The 25,505-nt window shown below is 41.6% G+C and overlaps 1 protein-coding gene across 1 annotated transcript in view; it reads right to left on the bottom strand.

Moving 5' to 3' along the window:
* Positions 1–11,270: 11,270 nt before the first annotated feature.
* The window catches only part of LOC133226179 (ceramide transfer protein-like), a gene marked incomplete at its 5' end in the record, with an annotated part of 71,848 nt that continues 57,613 nt past the window's right edge, over positions 11,271–25,505 (bottom strand). The window contains 2 exons of the mRNA XM_061379387.1: positions 11,271–12,025; positions 12,596–12,736. The remainder of the gene's footprint in view (positions 12,026–12,595; positions 12,737–25,505) is intronic.

The following is a 25,505-nucleotide window of genomic DNA, read 5'->3' as shown; positions in this document are numbered from 1 at the left end:
CACGGATCAGAGATGTTGCAAGAGAAACTGCCTGCTCTAGTAAGTCCCACATACTATTACCGACTTCTAGTGATCCATGTGGGTGCTAGTGATAGATAGCAGTAGCCTGGAGAACATTAAGGACTACAGAGCCCTGGGAGAGGTGGTTAGGGCCTCTGGAGCTCAGACTGACTTTTCATCAATTCTCCAGGATACAGGGGAGGACCCTAAAAAGGCTAGGAGGATTAGCAAGGTTAATAAATGGTTAGAACAGTGGTTCCATAGTCAGCGGTTTGGGTATCATGAACACGGGACCCAAGTTAGTAGGCCAGGTCTACTGGGGGATGGTGGAGCTGGTCTAAGGGGAACAGCAGTTTTGGGAGGAGACTTGCCAGACTGGTCAAGGATGCTTTAAATTAGATGTGTTGGGGGAGGGGGGCATCATTCCATCCCAACACATCCAGTCAGTTGCCAGCACCTATAATAAATGCTTAGAGCAATGTAGAGATATTGCAGCAGCTCCAGCCAATGAGCTGGCTTCATTTGGAGCTCGGCTCGGATGCTTCTATACAAATTCCTGTAGCATGGGGAACAAACAAGAGGAATTAGAGGTGTGTGCATGTCTACAGGGGTATGATATAATAGGCATCACAGAAACATGGTGGGATGGCTCCTATGACTGGAGTGTTGGAGTGGAAGGCTACAGGACCAGCAGGCGGGTAGGGGGAATTGCTATTTATGTTAGAGATAGGCTGGAGAGTATGGAACTCTGTCTGGGGAAAGGTGAGCAGTCAACAGAGAGTTTGTGGGTCATGGTTAAAGGGAAAAAAGCAATGGGAGGCATTACTGTGGGGATCTGTTACAGAACGCCTGATCAAGAGGAATCTGTGGATGAAGCACTCTACAGAGAGATAGGAACAGCCTCACGCTCACAGGCCCTTGTTCACATGGGGGACTTCAACCACCCTGATATCTGTTAGAGGGACGGTATGGCCCAGTACAAGCAACCCAGGAGGTTCCTGGATTGTGTGGAAGACAACTTCCTTCTGCAAGTCATAGAGGAGTGTCGTGGTTTAACCCACAGCCAGACAGCTTGTTACCCACTCCCCCCCTTCTTGCCCTCCCCCTACTCCTGGAGGGACGGAGAGGAGAATCAAAAAGAAATGCAACTCCCACAGGTTGAGATAAGAACAGTTTAGTAACTCAGGTATAACACAAATCACTACTGCTACCACCAGTAATAGTAATGATAAAGGAAATAACAAGGGAAGAGAATACAACACCCCATCACCAGGTGACCGATAACTTGCCCCCCCCCAGCCCAATCAAGCACCGACCCATACCTCCTCCAACCCTGCAGTCCACCCAGCCCTTCTGGGTAACTCCCAGTTACCTCCTGGGCATGACGTGCTGTGGTATGGAATACCTCTTTGGTCAGTTTGGGTCAGGTGTCCTGTCTCTGCTTCCTCCCGGCTCCCCTCCTCCCTGGCAGAGCATGAGGCCCACAAAGTCCTTGGCCAAACCAAAACATCATTGTTTTTCAGCTCTGTTCCCAGCTGAAAGTCAAAACACAGCACTGCACCAGCTACCAAGAAAGAGAAAAATGACTGCTGCTGCTAAACCCAGGACAAGGAGCCAACAAGGAGAGGTGCCATGCTTGACCTTGATTCGGAAAAAAATTCCGGGAGCAAACTTGCCAACAAAGTTTTCAAGCTGACAAGCAGGTATTCTTAATTGCGGCGCCGGGAGACATGGGGGATAACTCCTCCTAACCTGTGTCCCCTAATTGCCACACAAGCCATCCTTATATAGTCCATGGCATACATATATATTCATGAGGCTACGTATGGATTTCATCATTTTACAGAGAGTTCCCCGCATGCGTACAGAATTGTGGTGGTGGTCTCTGAGGGCCGTTTACTTCTTCCAACAATCTTCTTCACTTCTGGCAGCCTTTGAAGCATGCGCAGTAGATGCTCATACCAGTTTAATTGGTTTGTTAGCACCAGAGACATAATAATCCTCCTATCCTCCTACTTATCAGTTAGTTTAACTGTAGCCCATCCTGGACACCTGCAGTTCCCAGATACTCCTTATCCCTGTGTCCTGTTCTTCTAGACTGTTTTTCTTAAAACTAGGCCAAATATAACAAATTATCTTGTGAGAATTCTCAGTATGTTCTCTAGCTGTACTCTATTTTTTTTCTCTATGTACCCTGCACCTCAGTAATTTTCCATTGCTACTGTTACAAAGGCATCAAACTTAACATTACTTAAAACTATTTATAAAGGTGTCTATATCCCATTTTGTGATTTTATGCCCCTTTGTCTCAAATAATGTATCCAAGCAGGTTGTTCCTTTATCTTCGCTGCAGTAAAGGTGGTCAATAATATCTGGTACGGTATGCTCCACTTCTCCTGTAGAGGATCTCCTGAAAAATTCTTAACATAAACCCAGCCTCCAGATCTGAAAGGGTGAATCAGATAATCCAAACCCTTGTCCCTACTATTCTCTTATTTATCTCCTCCAATAGTTTTCCCAGATTGATCAGAAACTATCGGAGATAGTCTTCCCCCACTTCCTGAAGACTTTCTCCTTTAAACTGGGACTGATATGGTCTTCCATACAAAATCTCAAATGGGCTAACCTCTTCTTTTGACCGGGGTTTAGTTTGAATTCTTAATAGAGCCAGTGGTAATGCCTGGTACCAATATAAATTCGTTTCCTGACATATTTTACTAATTTGTTGTTTAATCAGATGGTTCATTTTTTCTACTTGCCCACTGGACTGAGGCCTGTATGGAACATGTAGTTGCCAATCAGTTTCTAATTTTTTGCTAATTTTTTTGTAACAATTTTGCACTAAAGTGCGAGCCTCGGTCAGAAGAAATTGCCTCTGGTACCCCAAAACGAGCTTATTATCTTGTTAAATAATATTTTAATCACTTGTTTTGCATTATTTATTCTATAAGGGAATGCTTCTGGCCAGCCTGAAAAAGTATCTATTAACACCAATAAATATTGATAACCTCCTTTTTTTTGGTAATTCAGAAAAATCTTTTTGCCACTTCTGTCCCTGATAACTTCCTCTACCAGTTGTCCCAGTTTGATTTCTATTTTCAGTCTTAGGATTATTCTTAAGACATAGCTGACATTGTTTTGTCACTAAGTGAACTGTGGTGTATAGATTTGTTTGTCTAAATATTTATGCAAAGAGTTGCTTCCCCAATGAGTTTTATTATGTTCTTCCTGAGCTAACACCCAGAGCTGGTTATAGGGGATTACAATTCGCCCATCAGGTATTTGAGCCCATCCCTCTTTATTTTCCTGTCCCTTTAGATCCTCAATCAATTTTCTATCCTCTTTTGAATATCTAGGTTTAGATTTTTCAATTGTTAGTTTGCCATCAGGGATTAAGGACATGATTTGAAATAGTTCAGCTGCTCGTTTGGCTTCAAAATCAGCCAAATTATTTCCAATTTCCTGATCAGAGTCACCTTGTTGATGTCCTTTACATTACATAATAGCTACTTCTTCAGGTAGCTGAACAGCTTCCAGTAATTGTAGAATTTCTGTAGCATGGTTAATCTGTTTCCCTTGTGTGTTCAAAGGTCCACATTCTTTCCAGATAGCGCCATGTGCATGGACCGCACCAAATGCGTATTTAGAATCAGTCCTAATATTTATCCTTTTATATTTAGCCAATTCCAGGGCTCTCGTTAATGCTATTTTTTCTGCCTTCTGGGCAGAGGTGTTCTCAGGTAAAGGTTTAGGTTCTGTTACCTGTGAAGTGGTGGTAACAGCATATCTCGCATTTCCTTTACCATTTTTCATGAAGCTACTACCATCAGTAAACCAAGAATCAGCATCTTTCAGAGGTTTTTCTTTCAAGTCTGGTCGGCTCGAATATGCAGTCTCTATGGTGGTCAAGCAGTCGTGTGTTAGTGGTTCTGTCGATTGTACCTGCAAAAGGATGCTGGATTCACAACGTTAGTGACCACAATTTTTGTATCATCCTGTTCTACAATGGTGGCCTGCTATTTAAAAAAAATGTGAAGGAGATAACCAGTGGGCTCCTTTCTGCTCCGGGACTGCTGATATCACATGGGACACTAGTACAGTAATCTTTTGTCCCAAGGTGAATTTGGAACCTCTTCAATATTCATGATAACTGCTGCCATAGCTTTTAGGCATCTGGGCCATCCTTTCCTCGCTTCATCCAGCTGTTTTGAAAAATAGGCCACTGCCCTTATGCAGGGTCCTAGTTTTTGAGCAAGGACCCCCAAAGCTATTCCCTGTTCTTCACAGGAATATAGCCAAAAGGATTTAGTCACATCCAGGAGTCACAGAGCTGCAGTTCTCATTAGCTCTGTTTTTAAATTTCTAAAAACCCCCTCTGCTGTATCAGTCCATTCTAAAGAGAGAGAGTTTCCTTTCAACAGTTCATATAGTGGTCTTACCAGAACACCATAATCATGGATACAAAGTCTGTACAATCCAGTCATTCCCAGGGATGTCCGGAGCAACTTGACGGTCAACGGTCATGGAGTCTTGCAAATGGCTTCTTTTCTAGCAGTTCCAAGTTCTCTCTGTCCTCCTGTTATTTCATATCTTAGGTAGGAAACTTGGGTTTGGATTAGTTGGGCCTTTTGTCTGGATATCCGATAACCATTCAGTCCCAGAAAATGTAACAATTCCACTGTCCACTTGATGCATTCTTCCTTTGTTTCTGTAGCAATTAACAGGTCATCCACATATAGTAACAGAGTCCCGTTTGAGTGGGTGGCTTCCATGATTTTAGTTCTCATGCTAGCTGATTTCCAAAAATTGCTGGACTAGTTTTTTTTTTAACGCTTTAGGTAATACTGTCCAAGTTAATTGAGTTTCCCTTCCTCTGTCAGGATTTTCCCATTTGAAAGCTAATAATTGTGGCTTTCTTTGGCCAATGGTAAGCAAAAGAAAGTGTCCTTTAAATCCAGGACGGCAAATCATTTCTGATTATTATTCAATTTAGTCAATCAGTCATACAAATTAACTACTACTGGACAAATATCCTCTGCAGTTTTGTTGATTGCCCTGAGATCGTGAACCAATCTGCAACTTTTCCCATCATATTTCTTTACTGTCCAGATAGGAGTATTATATTCCGATTCACATTCAATTAATAATCTATATTTTAAAATTTATCAATTTTTTTTTATTCCCTTTGATCTTCTAATTTGAAGGGATATTGCTTTATTCTAATTGGGTAGTTCCCCCTTTTTATTTCCACTTTAACAGGCAAAGCATTTTTCACCTTACCTGGAACTTCATATGCCATACTCCCACATATACCTCATTAAGGATTTCTTCTATTTCAGGGAGGTCCTTCTTTTTGCATTTCTATTGAATTAAAGATAAATTGAAAACTGCAATCAATAGTTTTTAACTCTGAATTCCATTTTGCCTTCCTTAAATGTTGATTTTTGCCCTAACAAAGATTTTAGAGAATTTGGCATGCATAAAAATTTATGCATTCCTGTTTGTTTTCCCAATTTGTACTTTAAAGGTTTCAGAAAGAATGCCTTTTTTTTTTCTTTTTTTTTTCTTTTTTTTCTTTTTTTTTCTTTTTTTTTCTTTTTCTTGGTGGCCAGTAGCTCCCACATCTGTAACAAATTCTTTTCTCTCTGATTTAACACCAAATAAGTTACTCCTGTATCTACTAAAATTCCACTTTATTTCCCCTAGTTCATAGTTTTAATGTAACCAGTGGATCTGCTAGGGTAGATTTCCCCAGGTCCCTGTCAGTTTAGTTCCAGTTCAGCCCCCGAAGACACTCCATAGCACTGCCCCCCCCGGGTAGTCTTACTTCCAGCGTCCAGACTCCCCATAGTACGCACACACACCTATCTGGTTCCCCAGAAGAAGAACCCACTCCCCCACTTCCTGCCGACATCCCTCTTCCCACGCTCAAACACAGGAGCTGCTCGAGTTCCCCTCCTTTCCCCCTTGGTTTTCCCTTTTTTTTTCCTTTTTCTCACAGCGGCTAACCCTGCTCTGCAGGGCCTGCAGGTGCCTGCCTCTGCAACAGCGCTTCTCATTTAACCCCTCCATAACTCTGAATGTGAATGTGTCGCTTGTTGCCAGTGACAGAACTCTCTTCTTCCTTATCAATATCAGATAGGAAAGATGCAGAGGGTGCTCCTCTCGGAGGTACCTGTGGTACGTGATTTTCCACCCTGTCTTCCTGATTACTGTTTTTTAACTTTAAGCATCTTTCCCCAATATCACAGGCTGAGCATCTCCAGCTTAACTTTCAGTTTTTCCCTGTCCTTTTCCAAAGCCAAAATTAAGGAATCTGGCAGAGCTATATTAATTTTGCATTCAGTCTGTCACTCTGTGATTTCTTAAATTGAAAAACATATCTGCATACATCATCCCATTTTCCTTGCCCCCTTAAAACAACATTAATTGTAAGAATGTATTATAGTTCAGAGTTCCATTTTTAGGCCATTTTTAGTCCATTTTTCCTAACCTTCCAAAGTATACAAAGGCCATCATTGGTTATAATATTTTGCCAATATTTTCTTATTTACCAAGCCCTCAGGAGACCCTCCAAGTTCTTTCCAGTGTGCCAAAATGCACCCAGAAGTATTCTTTCAAGGTCTCTTCACTCTGCTGATTTTCCATTATCAATCTCACATTCACACACACACATGCACACAAATGGGATTCCCCAGGCATACTCCACACAGTTACAACACTTGAGACAGAGATAGAGACTTCAATTCAACTAAACAACAGTTAATAACACAGTTATAACATCCTGTCACCAGTACCAAAATCACAAGACCAAAATCATTACTGTAACAAGCCACAAAATAAGGTGAATACCAGTAGAATCAAAAGCAATACTTCCTAACCCTTATAGCTCAGACCATATTGTAACATTAATAGGGGGGTTTCCTTGAACCCTTTATAGTTGACCAGCCTGTCAGTGTCCCAGGAAGGATGAGACCCTTGTGTCTGACCAGCCTATCTGTGTTCCACTGTGGGAAAATGTTCATTACTGAACAGCCCACTGTATCGGAGGGTGATTCTACTAACCTATTCAGGGACCCATGCTGACGGCATCACTGAATCAAATCCCTTATGGGCTGTTGATAGCACATTGGACCCAAAACCATTTCCACAAGACACCCCCTTGCTTCTTGTAGGACCTAAATCACAAGATGCCCCCTGCTTAGTTATAACAGTCTGTCACTTATACCAAAATCACAAGACCAAAATCCTTAATACAACAAGCCACAAAATAAATCAAATACCAACAAGATCCAAAACCTTTTCTGCAAGACACCAACTTTTTTCCTGCTCACCAACAGGGAACGGCTGTCTGGAAACATGATGTTCCAGGGCTGGGTTTAAACCACGACACCTTGTTGCAGTGATCATGAGATGGTCAAATTCGAAATCCTCAGGACAATGAGAACAGCATGCAGCAAGCTCACTGCCCTGGACTTCAAAAGAGCAGACTTTGCCCTCTTCAGGAACCTGCTCAGTAATGTTCAGTTGATACGCTGCACGGAAGGAATGCCATCCAGAGGGACCTTGACACGCTTGTGAGGTGGGCCAGTGCCAACCTAATGAAGTTTAACCATGACAAGTAAAAGGTCCTACACCTGGGTCATGGCAATCCCAGGCACAGTTACAGGGTGGGCAGAGAAGAGATTTAGAGTAGCCCTGAGGATAAGGACTTGGGGATGTTGGTCAATGAGGAATATGAGACGGCAGTTTGCACTCGCAGACCAGAAAGCCAACCATATCCCGGGCTGCATCAAAAGGAGCATGACCAGCAGGTCGAAGGAGGTGATCCTGCCCCTTTACTCTGCTCTCGTGAGACCTCACTTGGAGTACTGTGTGCAGTTCTGGTGTCCTCAACACAAAAAGGACATGGAACTGTTGGAAAAAGTCCAGAGGAGGGCCACGAGGAGGATCAGGGGAGTGGAGGACCTCCCATATGAAGACAGGCTAAGAAAGTTGGGGCTGTTCAGCCTGGAGAAGAGAAGGATGTGTGGAGACCTCATAGCAGCCTTCCAGTATCTGAAGGGGGCCTATAGGGATGCTGGGGATTGTCACTTCATTAGGGACTGTTGTGATAGGACAAGGGGTAATGGGTTCAAACTTAAACAGGGGAAGTTTAGGTTGGATATAAGGAATAAATTCTTTCCTGTGAGGGTGGTGAGGCACAGGAATGGGTTGCCCAAGGAAGTTGTGAATGATCCATTCCTGGCAGTGTTCAAAGCCAGGTTGGACAAAGTCTTGGGTGGCATGGTTTAGTGTGTTGTGTCCCTGCCCATGGCAGGGGGTTTGAACTAGGTGATCTTAAGGTCCTTTCCAACCCAAACTATTCTATGATTGTATGAACTCTGCAAGGTGATCCTGCAGAAAAAGATAAATTCTACACTGACCTGTGTCAACTCACTCAAAAGGTTCCTATAGATGATAAGATCATAATCTTTGGTGACTTCAATGCCCGAGTACGTAAGAACTTTGACACCTGGAAAGGAGTACTAGGCAAGCACTGTGTTGGTAGCTGCAATGATAACGGACGCCTCTTGCTGGAGTTTTGTGCAGAGCAGCAGCTTACCATCACCAATACTATTTCAGCAAAAAGACAGCCTGAAGACAACCTGGATACATCCTCAATCTAAACATTGTCACCTTATTGATTATGTCTTAGTGCGCCAGAGAAACGTTAGTGATGTCTGTCACACCCAAGTGATGCCTAGTGCAGAATGTCAATGTGTTGTGCATTGCAGACTTAACCTTCACTTTAAGCCCAGACCTAAGAGGGGCGGCATTCTGAGGAGAAAGCTCAAAGTTAAAAAACTTCAAATAGCTGCAGTGAGGGACAGCTTTCAGGCTAGCCTTCAAACTAGGCTTGAAGACCAGCTTAAAGATTCTTGTCCTGAAGCGCTTTGGAGCTATACTCTCAAGGTATTCATGTTTTGAATCTGTATATTAATAATGGCAATTCAAAATACAGTGTTATCTGTACAACTTCACAAAAATACAGGTGTACAGTCTGATTAGTTTAAAGAGATTCTGTACAATTTCAGGTAAACCAGAGCTAGTTCAGCCCAATTAAGTAAAAGGTTTTGTGGTAGTTTATTTTTTTTCCGAAGTGCATCACATTTTACACTGATAAATATGTCAAAATAAGATGTTCAGGTTCTTAGAGAGGTTAACAATGACTATTTGTCACCCTCATTCCCAATACAAGTCCTACCAAGTAATTTCCTTCAGATCTAGTTCAGTAACATCCAAATTCTCCAGATTCAGATATTTAGAGAACAATATCTCATGGAGAAGATGATAGCTATGTTCTCAGACCTTCAAATTGGTTATCAAAACAGCCATTCTCGAGTCACAGGCTGCTTCTCCAAAGACCACAGCTGTACAAATATTACAGATCCACTAACAGGAAGAAGAGAACTCATAGTGCATAGATATTTGGCAGTGACTTAAAAGACAGGTGGGCTCAAGAGATGGAAAATTTTATAAAACTATAAAAGGAAGATAATTTTTGGTAGAAAAGGCCTAATGGCTACTTGCACGTGGACAATCTAAGAGGCTGGCAGAGAGCTGCCTTATTACATTTATTTTTTAAGAGGTCAGCTTATACCTATTTCTTAATCTTTCAACTCCTTCTGTATTCATTAAAAAACCTCTTACAACTCTGAGCAGGGATAGCTGTAGTGAAGTATCAGTGCCTTTATTTAAATGTAAAAAATTATTTACAAATAGTATCTGCAGTTTAATTTTATTTACAGAATAAATTGCAGAAGTACAACACATTTAGTGCATATGCAGCTAATGATAAAAGATTTATATACTGCTTTGTAAGCTTCCCATACCTTTGTAAAATAAAGCCATCCAATTAAATTAATAAACAGTTACTTGCCTGTGTTCAACAATTACAAGAACTGGCAAATAAGGAGTTAAACTAGTGATATAGTAAATGTACAAAATTTCATCTTATTTGCTTACTAGCTCTAACACATAGGAACTTTTCTACATATTCAAATTAATAGAATAACTCTTTAATAAGGCATATTCCATGCACACCATTAGAAAAAGGCAAACAAAAAGAGTTATTGAGCATGACATCAGTGTGCATGTTTCAACACTGTGCAGATCATATTCACCAAATCTTCATTAAGTTACAATCTTTTATCTATTTTCAGGCACCTATCATACTATATCAAATAAGACTTTCAGTTTCCTTTTGGAAAAAAGAAATAATTGGAAACTTTTTTATTGAGATACATAGGTCAGTGAAACACCCAGCAATCTGTGAAGTTTCCAACTATAGGACATGTATACAAGACCTCAAAGTCAGTACCTGTCTGCCAGAGTCCGCTCTTAATGAGCATCTCCAAAATCAAAGGCAGGCAAATATCTGACATTTAAGTTCTCACAGCAACTAGAGGGAACTTTCCGATAAGACTATCATTGTTACTTTGATGGTCTTTTGATCAAGAGGCAAGTATCGGTGCAACTCATTTTCTATACAAAATTCATAGCATGGCTTTATTAAGGTGAGGAAAACACATGCAGGATCTGAAAACAATGTACTCATTCAAGGCTGGGAATGTTTTATGCAGTCCAAATTACTTCAATAAACATCATAGTGTATCTTCTCACAGCTTTGAGAAAGCCCCAGATGTCACGCAGGACAGTCCACATATGCCATGAACAGACAGTATACTGTATATATACTGGTATATATATAACAGACTTAGAGCTTTCAGGCACTCCTGCCCTCTCATACAGAATCTTCCTAGAAATTTCTAGATCATATTTAATAACAAAAATTCTGTACCACATATTACATAACTAAAAAATACAATATAAATATAAAGATATCTGGAAAAAAAATAAAGCTTTTCACACTATTACTCCTTCAGAGCCAAAGATCTTCATAAGAGTAAGACAATAGAAAAGGCAAAGTCATAACAATATTGACAGCCCTTAGATATTAACTGACATTTTATGTAACAAGATGATTCATTATAGAAACAAGTAGAAATGAACTATGAACATGCAAAGCAAAACAAAACCTGCCAATAGAACAGAATCATAGAACAGTTAGGGTTGGAAAGGACCTTAATATCATCAAGTTCCAACCCCCCTGCCATGAACAGGGACACCTCACACTAAACCATGTCACTCAAGTCTCTGTCCAACCTGGCCTTGAACACTGCCAGGGATGGAGCATTCACCACTTCCTTGGGCAACCCACTCCAGTGCCTCACCACCCTCACAGTAAGTAACTTCTTCCTTATATCTAATCTAACTTCCCCTGTTTAAGATTTAACCCATTACCCCTTGTCCTATCACTACAGTCCCTAATGAAGAGTCCATCCCCAGCATCCTTATAGGCCCCCTTCAGATACTGGAAGGCTGCTATGAGGTCTCCACACATCCTTCTCTTCTCCAGGCTGAACAGCCCCAACTTTCTCAGCCTGTCTTCATATGGGAGGTGCTCCAGCCCCCTTATTATCCTCATGGCCTCCTCTGGACTTGCTCCAACAGTTCCATGTCCTTTTTCTGTTGAGGACACCAGAACTGTACACAATACTCCAAGTGAGGTCTCACGAGAGCAGAGTAGAGGGGCAGGATCACCACCTTTGACCTGCTGGCCACTCTTCTTTTGATACAGCCTAGTAAGTCACCTAGGCTTTACTGAACTGCCTCCCCCCCCAAATACCACACAGACTTTTCTGCATATAAAGCACATACAGTATGCTGTATGCGCATTTGTCTTTTGTGCTTTTTAGACATACAAAATACCTGCACAACTATCTTAGGAACATTGATAGTGAAATTCTGCAAGTTGTTTAAAATTAAAGCAGTAACCAACATTGGTGATTCAAAGTTGTACACATTCTTCCTCTTCTATAGCAAGCAAATAAAATAGCCATTTACATGTTATCAATGCATCTATTTATAATTACTGATTTTTCAAGAAAATTCAGGAGAGAGCTAGTGTTAAATATTCAGCCTTGTGGTGTGTCCTGGGTTTAGCAGCAGCAGTCATTTTTTCTCCTTCTTGGTAGCTGGTGCAGTGCTGTGTTTTGACTTTCAGGCTGGGAACAAAGCTGATAAAAATGATGTCTTGGTTTGGCCAAGGACTTTGTGAGCCTCATGCTCTGCCAGGGAGGAGGGGAAGCTAGGAGGAAGCAGAGACAGGACACCTGACCCAAACTGACCAAAGAGGTATTCCATACCACAGCACGTCATGCTGAGGGGGGAACTGGGAATTACCCGGAAGGGCAGAGGGGACTGCAGGGTTGGAGGAGGTATGGGTGGGTGCTTGGTTGGGCTGGGGGGGTGAGTTATCGGTCGGCTGGTGATGAGGTCTTGTATTCTCTTCCCTTGTTATTTCCTTTATCATTACTATTATTGGTGGTAGCAGTAGTGATTTGTGTTATACCTTAATTACTAAACTGTTCTTATCTCAACCCGTGGTAGTTGCATTTCTTTTTGATTCTCTTCTCCATTCCCCCAGGAGTAGGGGGAGGGCAAGAAGTGGGGGAGTGGGTAACAAGCTGTCTGGCTGGGTTTAAACCACGACATGGTGTCAAAACACTACTTCAGTATACAAAGCCTAGAACATCAGCCATAAAAAGATTGTAGATCCTTCATTCCAGCATGGAGTGCTCTATTCATGGTCATTTCAACATGGAATGCTCACCCAGTCTTGTTCTGATCACTGCAGGTAAGCAAAGACAAAATACAGTACTGAAAACTTTTAACACTAATAGGAAAAGAACTTGTTAAACCCCTAAATAGCATTAGCACTGCTATTAACAAGTCTTTACTGTTGGCTCAAGACAGCCATGTTTTAAATAGTTAACCTACACTAGTTCTCTAACAATATTGAATTAAAAATGCTAACTGTTACAGAAAGATCAAATTACTAAGACTTTTGGAGTTGGACATAATAAATAGAACCTGAAAATAGAGGTAGCCTATGTCCATGCATAGAAAAGTTATAAAAATGTTTTCAGATCATGCTCTCATAGTCAAGTTACCAAATGCTACTTTGTAGCTGGAATTAAGTGGTTTGACACTAGTTATAGATAATGAAGTACATGGCAAGTCTATACTAACAACATTTAAGCAAAGCCTTACTTTGCAAAAAGGCTTACATCTGACATATTCAGACATCTCCAAAATTGACTGAGAAATTATTTTATGTCACATCATCATCATTTAAACATTAGAATAATTTTAGATTAGTTCAATAAACTATACCATTAATATATATATCCATTAACTTCAGAAAGAATATGTAAATCCCTTTTCTTAGGCTGATCAGAAAGACTAAAATATTAAGTCTCAGTCTTTTAAATACTCTAATACTTGACACTGGCTTGTCAGAAAAGTTCCATTAATAAAAATCCTGTATTTAAACTATTGTGTCAATATAAAATAATACTTTTACCTTTATAAGAGTTTATCAATCAGATATACAATTATAAGTAGAATTTAAGATATCAATATCTCATGAGTCTCCAGAGAAATTTCAGTGTATATTCTTTTCAGAAAAAGTATAAAATGCCTACAATACCTGAGAAAAAAATACTTCATCTTTTTATACTTCTACATGAATTAAGCATGCATGCAAAACCAACTAGTAAAAGTCTACAAAAACTAATGCTTGACAACTTGTTCAGCCCTTATTTTTCATGCTACTAATAAACAAATTACATGTGTCCTGGTTTCAGCTGGGATAGAGTTAATTTTCTTCCTAGTAGCTGGTAGAGTGCTGTGTTTTGGATTTAATGTGAGACTAATCCTGACTGATAGCACACTGATGTTTTAGCAGTTGCTAAGCAGTGCTTGCCATAAGTAAAGGACTTTTTAGTCTCTCATGATCGGCCAGTGATGAGGGGCACAAGAAGCTGGGAGGGAGCAAAGACAGGACACCTGACCCAAACTAGCCAAAGGGGTATTCCATACCACAGCATGTTATTCCTAGTATATCAACTGGGGGCTCTTTTGTGGACACCCCCTTGTCGTGGGGAAAGAGCTTGAGTGCCCTTGTGAGGTTGAGAGCTATGCTGGTGGTGGCACATGCCTCCAGTAGGGTCTCCCATGCCAGACAGGTCTCAACTAAATGGTCAGACAAAGTGTGTCCATGGGCAGGATGGGCTCACCAGCCTTCAGGCAACCATCCTAGGAGAAGGACAACACTAATGTCAAACCTGGGCAGATGGAGCTTGTATAGCCCTGTAAGGCCATCCATCTAAGAGAAGGACACTCTAATCAAACCTACGACCTGAGGACTTTGTTGTCACCATCCAAGCTCGCTAGGCTCTGGCAGATAAACCTCAGGTGTAAAGGATGGGGCCAGTTCTGCGCACACTGTGCCTCACCTAAAAGGTCAACTGTGCAAGTCTGAAGGGTTTACCCGCACTCGCAAAGCCCTGTAGCGACAGGCAAGGGACAAAACAGCAGGTGATAAGGTGCACTGGAAGTCGCAGACTCAACCCTGCATGCAGGCGGTTCAGGAAATTGGTCGCTCAAGACTGACCCAGGAGACGACAGTCTGGGTTGGCAACATCCTGAATGACCAAACAGCCTTTCTTTTGAAGGAGAGCACTGCTTGCTCCATATGGAGAGAGGCCTAGAAAAGGTGGCCTAACCAAAGCTCATCTCCCCCTCCACCTGGTTGACTAGCCACGGCCAACGGGCATCTTCTGTTGCAGTCGATTAAAGACAAAGAGACAAAGGCATACAGCTGCCTCCAAAGGTGAGTCCAGATTGACACTCGCAAGTTGGAACATCAAAACCATGCTTGATACAGAGAACAGCAGGCGTCCTGAGCGCTGTTCTGTGCTAATTGCTCACGAATTGTCACTACTGAACATCGATATTGCTGCTCTCAGTGAAGTTTGCCTTCATGAGGAAGGTAGACTTGATGAACATGGTGCCGGCTATACACTCTACTGGGTCAAGCAAATCCAAAACCGAAAGTCATCTTTCTGGAGCTGGTTTCATGATTAAAAACTCTATCATCTCTAAACTTGAAAATTTGCCGATAGGTCATTCCGATCGTATTATCTACCTATGTCTTCCACTACACAACAAGCAACATGTTCTTTTCAGCATATATAGAATCATAGAATCACAGAATAGTCAGGGTTGGAAAGGACCTTAAGATCATCTAGTTCCAACCCCCCTGTCATGGGCAGGGACACCTCGCTCTAAACCATATTACGCAATGCCTCATCCAACCTGGCCTTGAACACTGCCAGGGATGGAACATTCACAACCTCCATGGGCAACCTATTCCAGTGCCTCACCACCCTAACAGGAAAGAATTTCCTCCTTATATCCAATCTAAACTTCCCCTGTTTAAGATTTAACCCATTACCCCTTGTCGTATCACTACAGTCCCTAATGAAGAGTCCATCCCCAGCATCCTTATATGCCCCCTTCAGATACTGGAAGGCTGCTATGAGGTCTCCACACAGCCTTCTCTTCTCCAGACTGAACAGCCCCAATTTTCTCAGTCGATCTTCATATGGGAGGTGCTCCAGTCCCCTGATCATTCTCGTGGCCCTCCTCTGGACTTGTTCCAACAGATCCATGTCCTTTTTATGCTGAGGACACCAGAACTGTACACAGTACTCCAAGTGAGGTGTCACGAGAGCAGAATACAGGGGCAGGATCACCTCCTTCAACCTGCTGGTCACACTCCTTTTGATGCAGCCCAGGATACGGTTGGCTTTCTGGGCTGCAAGCGCACACTGCTGGCTCATGTTCATTTTCTCATCAACCAGCACCCCCAAGTCCTTCTCCGCAGGACTGCTCTGAATCTCTTCTCCGCCCAGCCTGTAGCTGTGTCTGGGATTTCTCTGACCCAGGTGTAGGACCTTGCACTTGGAATGGTTAAACTTCGTGAGGTTGGAATCAGCCCACCTCACAAGCGTGTCAAGGTCCCTCTGGATGGCATTCCTTCCCTCCAGCGTATCAACCGAACCACACAGCTTGGTGTCATAAGCAAACTTGCTGAGGGTGCACTCAATCCCACTGTCCATCTCACCAACAAAGGTGTTAAACAAGACCGGTCCCAACACCGATCCCTGAGGGACACCACTCGTTACTGCTCTCCAGCCGGACAGTGAGCCATTGACCACAACTCTTTGTGTGCGGCCCTCCAGCCAGTTATTTATGCACTGAGTGGTCCATTCATCAAATTAATGTCTCTCCAATTTAGAGACAAGAATGTCGTGTGGGACAGTGTCTAACGCTTTACACAAATCCAGGTAGATGACATCAACTGCTTTACCGCTGTCCATCAGTTCTGTAGCCCCATCATAGAAGGCCACCAAATTGCTCCAACTCTGCAAGCTGACCCTGAAGAAAAAGAAAAATTCTACTCCGACCTGCGTCACCTGAGTCAAAAGGTTCCTATAGAAGATAAGATCATAATCCTTGGTGAATTCAACGCCTGAGTAGGTAAGAACTTTGAAGCCTGGAAAGGAGTAGTAGGCAAGCACGGTGTTGGTAGCTGCAATGATTACGGTCTCCTCTTACTAGAATTTTGTGCAGAGCAGCAGCTTACCATCACTAACACTATTTTCCAGCAGAAAGACAGCTGGAAGACAACCTGGATGCATCCTTGATATAAACATTGGCATCTTACTGATTATGTCTTAGTGCGCCAGAGAAATATTCGTGATGTCTGTCACACCCGAGTGATGCCTAGTGCAGAATGTCAAACAGATCACCGCCTTGTGCGTTGCAAACTTAATTTCCACTTCAAGCCCAAACCTAAGAGGGGCAGCATTCCGGGGAGGAGGCTCAATGTTAATAATTTCCAAATAGCTGCAATGAGGGACAGCTTTCAGGCTAGCCTTCAAACTAGACTTGAAGACCAGCTTACAGATTCTTCTCCTGAAGCGCTTTCGCAACACATTAAAAATAGCATCCTGCAGACCTCCGTAGAATCAATTGGGTTCTCCTTAAAGAAAAACAAAGACTGGTTTGACGACAGCACCCAGGAGGTCCAGGAATTGCTGACAAAGAAGAGATCTGCTCATCAAGCACAACTCGCTCAGCCACTTTGCCATGTAAGAAAAGCAGTCTTTCGTCTTGCATGTAGCAAACTGCAACAGAAACTTAGAGATATCCTGAACAAGTGGTGGCTCAACCTAGCAGAAAAGACTCAATTATGTGCAGATCTGGGTGACCACAGTGGATTATATGAGGCTCTGAAGGCAGTGTATGGACCAACATTTCAGGTTCAAAGCCCCTTACTTAGTGCAGATGGCCAAACGCTTACAGATAGAAGATCCATCCTGAATCGTTGGTCTGAATATTTTCAAACACTCTTTAGTGCTAACCATGTAGTCCAAGGCAAAGGAATCCAGCACATTCTACAACATTCGGTGAAAAATGAATTGGATTTAGCCCCTACCATGGAAGAGACTTTTAAGGCTATACAGCAGGTGAAAACTGGCAAGGCAGCTGGGATTCACGGAGTCCCACCTGAAATCTGTCGTGGTTTAAACCCAGCCAGACAGCTTTTAACTCACTCCCCTCCCCTTCTTTCGATCCCCTATTCCCGGATGGACGGAGAGGAGAATCGAAAAGGATGCAAGTCCCACAGGTTGAGATAAGAACAGTTTAGAAACTAAGGTATAACATAAATCACTACTGCTACCACCAATAATAATAATGATAAAGGATATAACAAGGGAAGAGAATACAACACCTTACCACCAGCCAACCGATAACTTGCCCCCACAGCCCAACCAAGCACTGACCGATATCTCCTCCAACCCTGCAGTCCCTAGGCCTTCCGGGTCACTCACAGTTACATCCCGGGAATGACGTGCTGTGGTATGGAATACCTCTTTGGTCAGTTTGGGTCAGATGTCCTGTCTCTGCTTCCTCCCGGCTTCCCTCCTCCCTGGCAGAGCATGAGGCTCACAAAGTCCGTGGCCAAACCAAAACATCATCGTTATCAGCTCTGTTCCCAGGCCGAAAGTCAAAAAAACCAGCACTGCACAAAGTACCAAGAAGGAGAAAAATGACTGCTACTGCTAAACCCAGGACAACGGAGGCCATGCACTTAATGCTAAATTTAATGAACTAGTTGTGTGCTGTTGGGAACAAGGTAAATTACCATCAGATTTTCATGATGCAATCTTCATCACTCTGTATAAGAAAAAAGGTGTCAAGTCAGACTGCTCAAGCTACTGACGTATAACTCTGCTCTCCACTGATGGAAAAATTCTTGCAAGAATACTATTGAACAGATTAGTACCTGCAATCGCAGAAGAACTTCTACCTGAAAGTCAGTGTTGTTTCAGAGCTAATAGTAGTACCACAGACATGGTATTTGTTCTCAGACAACTGCAAGAAAAGTGTAGAGAGCAGAATAAGGGGCTCTATGTAACTTTCGTTGACCTCACCAAAGCTTTTGACACTGTGAGCAGGAAAGGCCTGTGGCTAATCTTAGAACGATTAGGTTGTCCCCCCAAGTTCCTCAAAATGATCATTCTGTTACATGAGGATCAGCAAGACCAAGTCAGATATGGCGATGCGCTCTCTGAGCCTTTCCCAATAACCGATGGTGTGAAACAAGGTTGCGTGCTCGCACCGACTCTATTCACCATTTTCTTCAGAATGATGCTCCAAAGGGCTACGGCAGACGTCGATGAACAAAACGGCATTTATATTTGATATATTACTGATGGTAGCCTATTCAATCTAAGGTGACTAAAGGCCCACACTAAGACCCTAAACCATCTTGTCCGTGAACTGCTCTTTGCTGATGATGCCGCCCTTGTTGCCCACACAGAAGCAGCTCTGCAGCGCTTAACATCTTGCTTTGCGGAGGCGGCTGAGCTTTTTGGGCTGGAAGTCAGCTTGAAGAAAACAGTAGTTCTCTACCAACCTGCAACACAAGAAAATTACCATCATCCCCACATTACTATTGGAGAGTCAGAGCTTAAGTCAGTTCAGCAGTTCAGATATCTGGGAAGCATCATTTCCTCGGATGCCACGATCGACAAAGAGATAGACAACAGAATAGCAAAGGCATATAGAGCCTTTGGAAAACTCCATAAAAGAGTCTGGTGCAATAAACACCTGAAGAAAAGTACAAAGATAAGTGTCTATAGAGCCATTGTACTGTCTACTCTTTTATATGGGTCTGAATCATGGGTCGTCTACCGCCATCACCTGTGACTCGTTGAACACTTTCATCAGCGCTGCCTCCATCCAATTCTAAACATCCGGTGGACTGACTATGTGTCTAATGTTACTGTCCTCGAACAGGCAGGGGTCACCAGTATTGAGGCCATATTGCTGAAATTGCAGCTGTGCTGGGCAGGGCACATCTGCAGGATGAAGGATCACCACTGATTCGGAGAAAACTCAAGGAACAAACTTGCTAACAAAGTTTTCGAGTTGACAAGCAGGTATTCTTTATTGCGGCGCTGGGAGACACGGGGGATAAATCCTCCTAACGTGTTTCCCCGTACTGCTATACAAGCCACCCTTATATAGTCCCTGGGCATACATACATATTCATGAGGCTACGTATGGATTACATCATTTTCCAGAGAGTTCCCCGCATGCGTACAGAATTGTGGTGGTGGTCTCTGAGGGTCGTTTACTTCTTCCAACAATCTTCATCACTTCTGGCAGCCTTTGAAGCACGCGCAGTAGATGCTCATACCAGTTTAATTGGTTCGTTAGCACCAGAGACATAATAATCCTCCTATCCTCCTACTTATCATTTAGTTTAACTGTAGCCCATCCTGGACACCTGCCATTCCCAGATACTCCTTATCCCTGTGTCCTGTTCTTCTAGACTGTTTTTCTTAAAACTAGGCCAACTATAACGATTTATCTTGTGAGAATTCTCAGTATGTTCTCTAGTTGTACTCTGTTTTTTTCCTCTATGTATCCTGCACCTCAGTAATTTTCCATTGCTACTGTTACAAAGCCATCAAACTTAACATTACTTAAAACTTCTTATAAAAGTTTCTATATCCCATTTTGTGATTTTGTGCCCCTTTGTCTCAAATTCCCCCCTTTTTCTGTCCTTTTGCAAATTCTTTTGCAACATTTTATATATTACCATTACCATCAAAAGTCTTTTTGAAATAATTTTCCATTTTTACCTGGTGCTTAGTTTCATTCCATTTCCAATCTTCGTAATTTATCATAGACCGTTTACAACACCAGAGGGAACATTGTATCATACCACAAGTAATCAATATTAATATAATTAACACCAATATTCCTGCAACCAGTTGCCTCAACCAGGAGAGATTGGGTAACCATGAAGTTAACTTTTTCCATGTTTCTTCAAAACCCCAGGAGGCGTCATCCATGGCCATTTTATGAAATATCTTAGTTTGTTTCCAAATTTCCTCCAGATCTGTTTCAATTCTGCCACTTTAGTCTGTATAGGAACACCAACTTTCATTGATTATGGAAGAAACCCCTATTTGTGATGACAGTAACATGTCTAGAGCCATTTGGTTTTGTAATATTACCTTAGATAGGCTAGTTATCTCTTGTTGTTCTGCCTGGATTATATCAATGTTTTTACTTTCCATTTCCTCTATGGTTGCCGAGATATTTTATAATTGCCTTCTCTAATTCACTTACTGCAAAAGATGAAATTAGCCCTTTTACAAAACTATGAAATGAGTTGTGCTGTTCAATAATAGGGTTAAGCCCTCACTTGATTCATTTAGCAAAACTTCTAATCCAGGTCCCAGAAGGGTACCTGTTGATGATAGTAAAATTGGGTATTATAGCACCTAAGGCGCATGCCCCCTTCCAGTTGGGGGTAGAATCTTATAAGCATTTTTTCCACATAACCAATACCATCCTTTCCCTTTAGGAACAGGCCATCACTAAACTACGATACCATATACCATACAATATTAATTGTATGATTGCAATTTGAATGGTGACTTACATCTATGGCATTTAAACAAGCCTGATCTCCTACCCTGGTTCCTGGTGTAATATATTTTTGTGCACAGGTGTAGTATTTATTACCTGGGTTAGGATTAACTATTCCCAATGTTAACCTTTCCTTCGAATACAGATTGCTAGTGTTCACCCACAAATTTGTCCATGAGACAGTGTTAGGAATTGGAACTCCAATTAATGGGAGATCCAGGCTTTCTCCTGACTTAGGCAAGTGTGCACACACCCAACAGTCACTATGATTAAAACAATAGTAACATTCTGCACTAATTTCAGGTATAAGTTCTGGTCCCAAGCTTGTGCGCCAGTTATCATATGAGTCCAAATTATGACCGACACAATTTCATACGCAAGGGTACTGAAGGTTCGATCCGCCATGTCTTCTCTGGCTCTGGTGCTTTCTTTATTCTTGAATAATGTATCCAAGCAGGTTGTTCCTTTATCTTCACTGCTGTAAAGGTGATCAATAATATCTGATATAGTCCGCTCCACTTCTCCTGTAGAGGATCTCCTGAAAAATTCTTAACATAAACCCAGTCTCCAGATCTGAAAGGGTGAATTGGATAATCCAAACCTCTTGTTTTTTTTCCCTATTATCTCTTCCAATTGTTTCCCCAGATTGATCAGAAACTGTTGGAGATAGTCTTCTTCCAATTCCTGAAGACTTTCTCCGTTAAACTGGGACTGATACGGGCTTCCATACAAAATCTCAAATGGGCTAACCTCTTCTTTTAACCGGGGTTTAGTTTGAATTCTTAATAGAGCCAGTGGTAATGCCTGGTACCAATATAAATTAGTTTCCTGACATATTTTACCAATTTGTTGTTTAATCAGATGGTTCATTTTTTCTACTTGCCCACTGGCCTGAGGCCTATATGGAACATGTAGTTGCCAATCAGTTTCTAATTTTTTGGTAATTTTTTTGTAACAATTTTGCACTAAATTGCAAGCCTCGGTCAGAAGAAATTGCCTCTGGTACCCCAAAACGAGCTTATTATCTCGTTAAATAATATTTTAATCACTTGTTTTGCATTATTTATTCTATAAGGGAATGCTTCTGGCCAGCCTGAAAAAGTATCCATTAATACCCATAAATATTGATAACACCCCCCCCCCTTTTTTTTTTGGTAATTCAGAAAAATCTATTTCCCACTGCTGTCCAGATAACTTCCTCTCCCAATTGTCCCAGTTTGATTTCTATTTTCAGTCTTAGGATTATTCTTAAGACATAGCTGACATTGTTTTGTCACTAATTGAACTGTGGTGTACAGATTTGTTTGTCTAAATATTTATGCAAAGAGTTGCTACCCAAATGAGTTTTATTATGTTCTTCCTGAACTAACATCCAGAGCTGGTTATAGGGGATTACAATTCGCCCACCAGGTATTTGAGCCCAACCCTCTATTTTCCTGTCCCTTTAGATCCTCAATCAATTTTCTATCCTCTTTTGAATATCTAGGTTTAGATTTTTCAATTGTTAGTTTGCCATCAGGGATTAAGGACATGATTTGAAATTGTTCAGCTGCTCGTTTGGCTTCAAAATTGGCCAAATTATTTCCAATTTCTTGATCAGAGTCACCTTGTTGATGCCCTTTACAGTACATAATAGCTACTTCTTCAGGTAGCTGAACAGCTTCCAGTAATTGTAGAATTTCTGTAGCATAGTTAATCTGTTTCCCTTGTGTGTTCAAAGGTCCACATTCTTTCCAGATAGCACCATGGACATGGACCACACCAAATGCATATTTAGAATCAGTCCTAATATTTATCCTTTTATCTTTAGCCAGTTCCAGGGCTCTTACTAATGCTGTTATTTTTGACTTCTGGGCAGAGGTGTTACCAGGTAAAGGTTTAGAATTTTTTTTTTTTTATTTTTATTTTACCTGTGAAGTGGTGGTAATGGCATATCCTGCCTTTCATTTACCATTTTGCATGAAGCTACTACCATCAGTAAACCAGGAATAAGCATCTTCCAGGGGTTTTTCTTTCAAGTCTGGTTGGCTCGAATATACAGTCTCTATGGTGGTCAAGCAGTTGTGTGTTAGTGGTTCTGTCGATTGTTCCAGAACCCCATAATCATGGATCCAAAGTCTGCACCATCCAGTCATTCCCAGGGATGTCCGGAGCTCCTTCACGGTCGATGGTCTTGGAGTCTGGCAAATGGCTTCTTTTCTAGCAGTTCCAAGTTCTCTCTGTCCTCCTGTTATTTCATATCCTAGGTAGGAAACTCGGGTTTGGGTTAGTTGGGCCTTTTGTCTGGATACCCGATAACCATTCAGTCCCAGAAAATTTAACAATTCCACTGTCCACTGGATACATTCTTCCTTTGTTTCTGTAGCAATTAACAGGTCATCCACATATTGTAACAGAGTCCTGTTTGAATAGGTGGCTTCCATGATTCTAGTTCTCATGCTAGCTGATTTCCAAAAATTGCCGGACTTTTTTTTTTTTTAACCCTTTAGGTAAACTGTCCAAGTTAATTGAATTTCCCTTCCTCTGTCAGGGTTTTCCCATTTGAAAGCCAATAATTGTGGCATTCTTTTGCCAATCCCAAGCAAATGAAAGTGTCCTTTAAATCCAGGATGGCAAACCATTTCTGATTATTATTCAATTTAGTCAATCAGTCATACGAATTAACTCCTACTGGACGAATATCCTCTGCAATTCTGTTTATTGCCCTGAGATCGTGAACCAATCTGCAACTTTTCTCATCATATTTCTTTACTGTCCAGATAGGAGTATTATATTCCAATTCACATTCAATTAATAATCTATATTTTAAAATTTATCATTTTTTTTAATTCCCTTTGATCTTCTAATTTGAAGGGATACTGTTTTATTCTAATTGGGTAGGGCCCCCCCTTTTTATTTCCACTTTAACAGGCAAAGCATTTTTTTGCCTTACCTGGAACTTCAGATGCCCATACTCCCACATATACCTGATTAAGGATTTATTCTATTTCAGGGAGGTCCTCCTTTTTGCTTTTCTGTTGAATTAAACTCAAAACTGCAATTAATTGTTTTTAACTCTGAATTCCATTTTGCCTTCTTTAAATGTTGCTTCTCGCCCTAACAAAGATTTTAGAGAATTTGGCATGCATAAAAATTTATGCATTCCGATTTGTTTTCCCAATTTGTACTTTAAAGGTTCCAAAAAGAATGCCTTTTTTTTTTTTCTTTTTTTTTTCCTCTTTTCCTTGGTGGCCAGTAGCTCCCACATCTGTAACGAATTCTTTTCTCTCTTATTTAACACCAAATAAGTTACTCCTGTATCCACTAAAATTCCACTTTATTTCCCCTAGTTCATAGTCTTAATGTAACCAGTGGATCTGCTAGGGTAGATTCCCCAGGTCCCCGTCAGTTTAGTTCCAGTTCAGTCACCGGAGCCACTCCATGGCACTGCCCTCCCCAGGCAGTCTCACTTCCAGCGTCCAAAACCCCCCATAGCACGCACACCGGTCCGGTCCCACAGAAGAGAAGAGCCCACTCCCCCACCTCCTCCCGACATCCCTCCTCCCACGCTCAAACACAGGAGCTGCTCGAGCTCCCCTCCTTTCCCCCTTGGTTTTCCTTTTTTTTCTTTCCTTTTTCTCACAGCGGCTAACCCTGCTCTGCAGGGCCTGCAGGTGCCTGCCTCTGCAAGAGCGCTTCTGGTTTAACCCCTTCTTAACTCTGAATGTGAATGTGCCGCTTGTTGCCAGTGACAGAAATCTCTTCTTCCTTATCAATATCAGATAGGACAGAGGCAGAGGGTGCTCCTCTAGGAGGTACCTGTAGTACGTGATTTTCCACCTTATGTTCCTGATTACTGTTTTCTAACTTTAAACATCTTTCCCCAATATCACAGGCTGAGCATCTCCAGCGTAACTTTCAGTTTTTCCCTGTCCTTTTCCAAAGCCAAAATTAAGGAATCTGGTGGAGCTATATTAATTTTGCATTCAGTCTGTCACTCTGTGTGATTTCTTAAAGTGAAAAACATATCTGCATACATTACTTCATCCCATTTTCCTTGCCCCCTTAAAACAACATTAATTGTAACACTGTATTATAGTTCAGAGTTCCAATTTTAGGCCATTTTTCCTGATCTTCCAAAGTATACAAAGGCCACCATTGGTTACAATATTTTACCAATATTTTCTTATTTACCAAGCCCCCAGGAGACCCTCCAAGTTTTTTCCAGTGTGCCAAAATGCACTCAAAAGGACTCTTTTTCAAGATCTCTTCACTCTGCTGATTTTCCATTATCAATCTCACATTCACACACACACACACAGATGGGATCCCCAGACATACTCCACACATTTACAACACTTGAGACAAAGACAGAGACTTAAATTCAACCAAACAAACAACAGTTAATAACAAAGTTATAACATCCTGTCACCAGTACCAGAATCGCAAGACCAAAATCATTACTGTAACAAGCCACAAAATAAGCGAATACCAGTAGAATCAAAAGCAATACTTCCTAACCCTTATAGCTCAGACCATATTGTAACATTAATAGG

Source organism: Neopsephotus bourkii, unplaced genomic scaffold, assembly GCF_033783945.1.
Source record: "Neopsephotus bourkii isolate Nb327-2 ecotype Australia unplaced genomic scaffold, CSIRO-AGI_Nbou_v1 NB_1769, whole genome shotgun sequence".
Lineage (NCBI taxonomy): Eukaryota > Metazoa > Chordata > Aves > Psittaciformes > Psittacidae > Neopsephotus > Neopsephotus bourkii.
The sequence above is the reverse complement of the archived record's forward strand: the minus strand, read 5'-3'. Positions and strand labels throughout refer to the sequence as shown.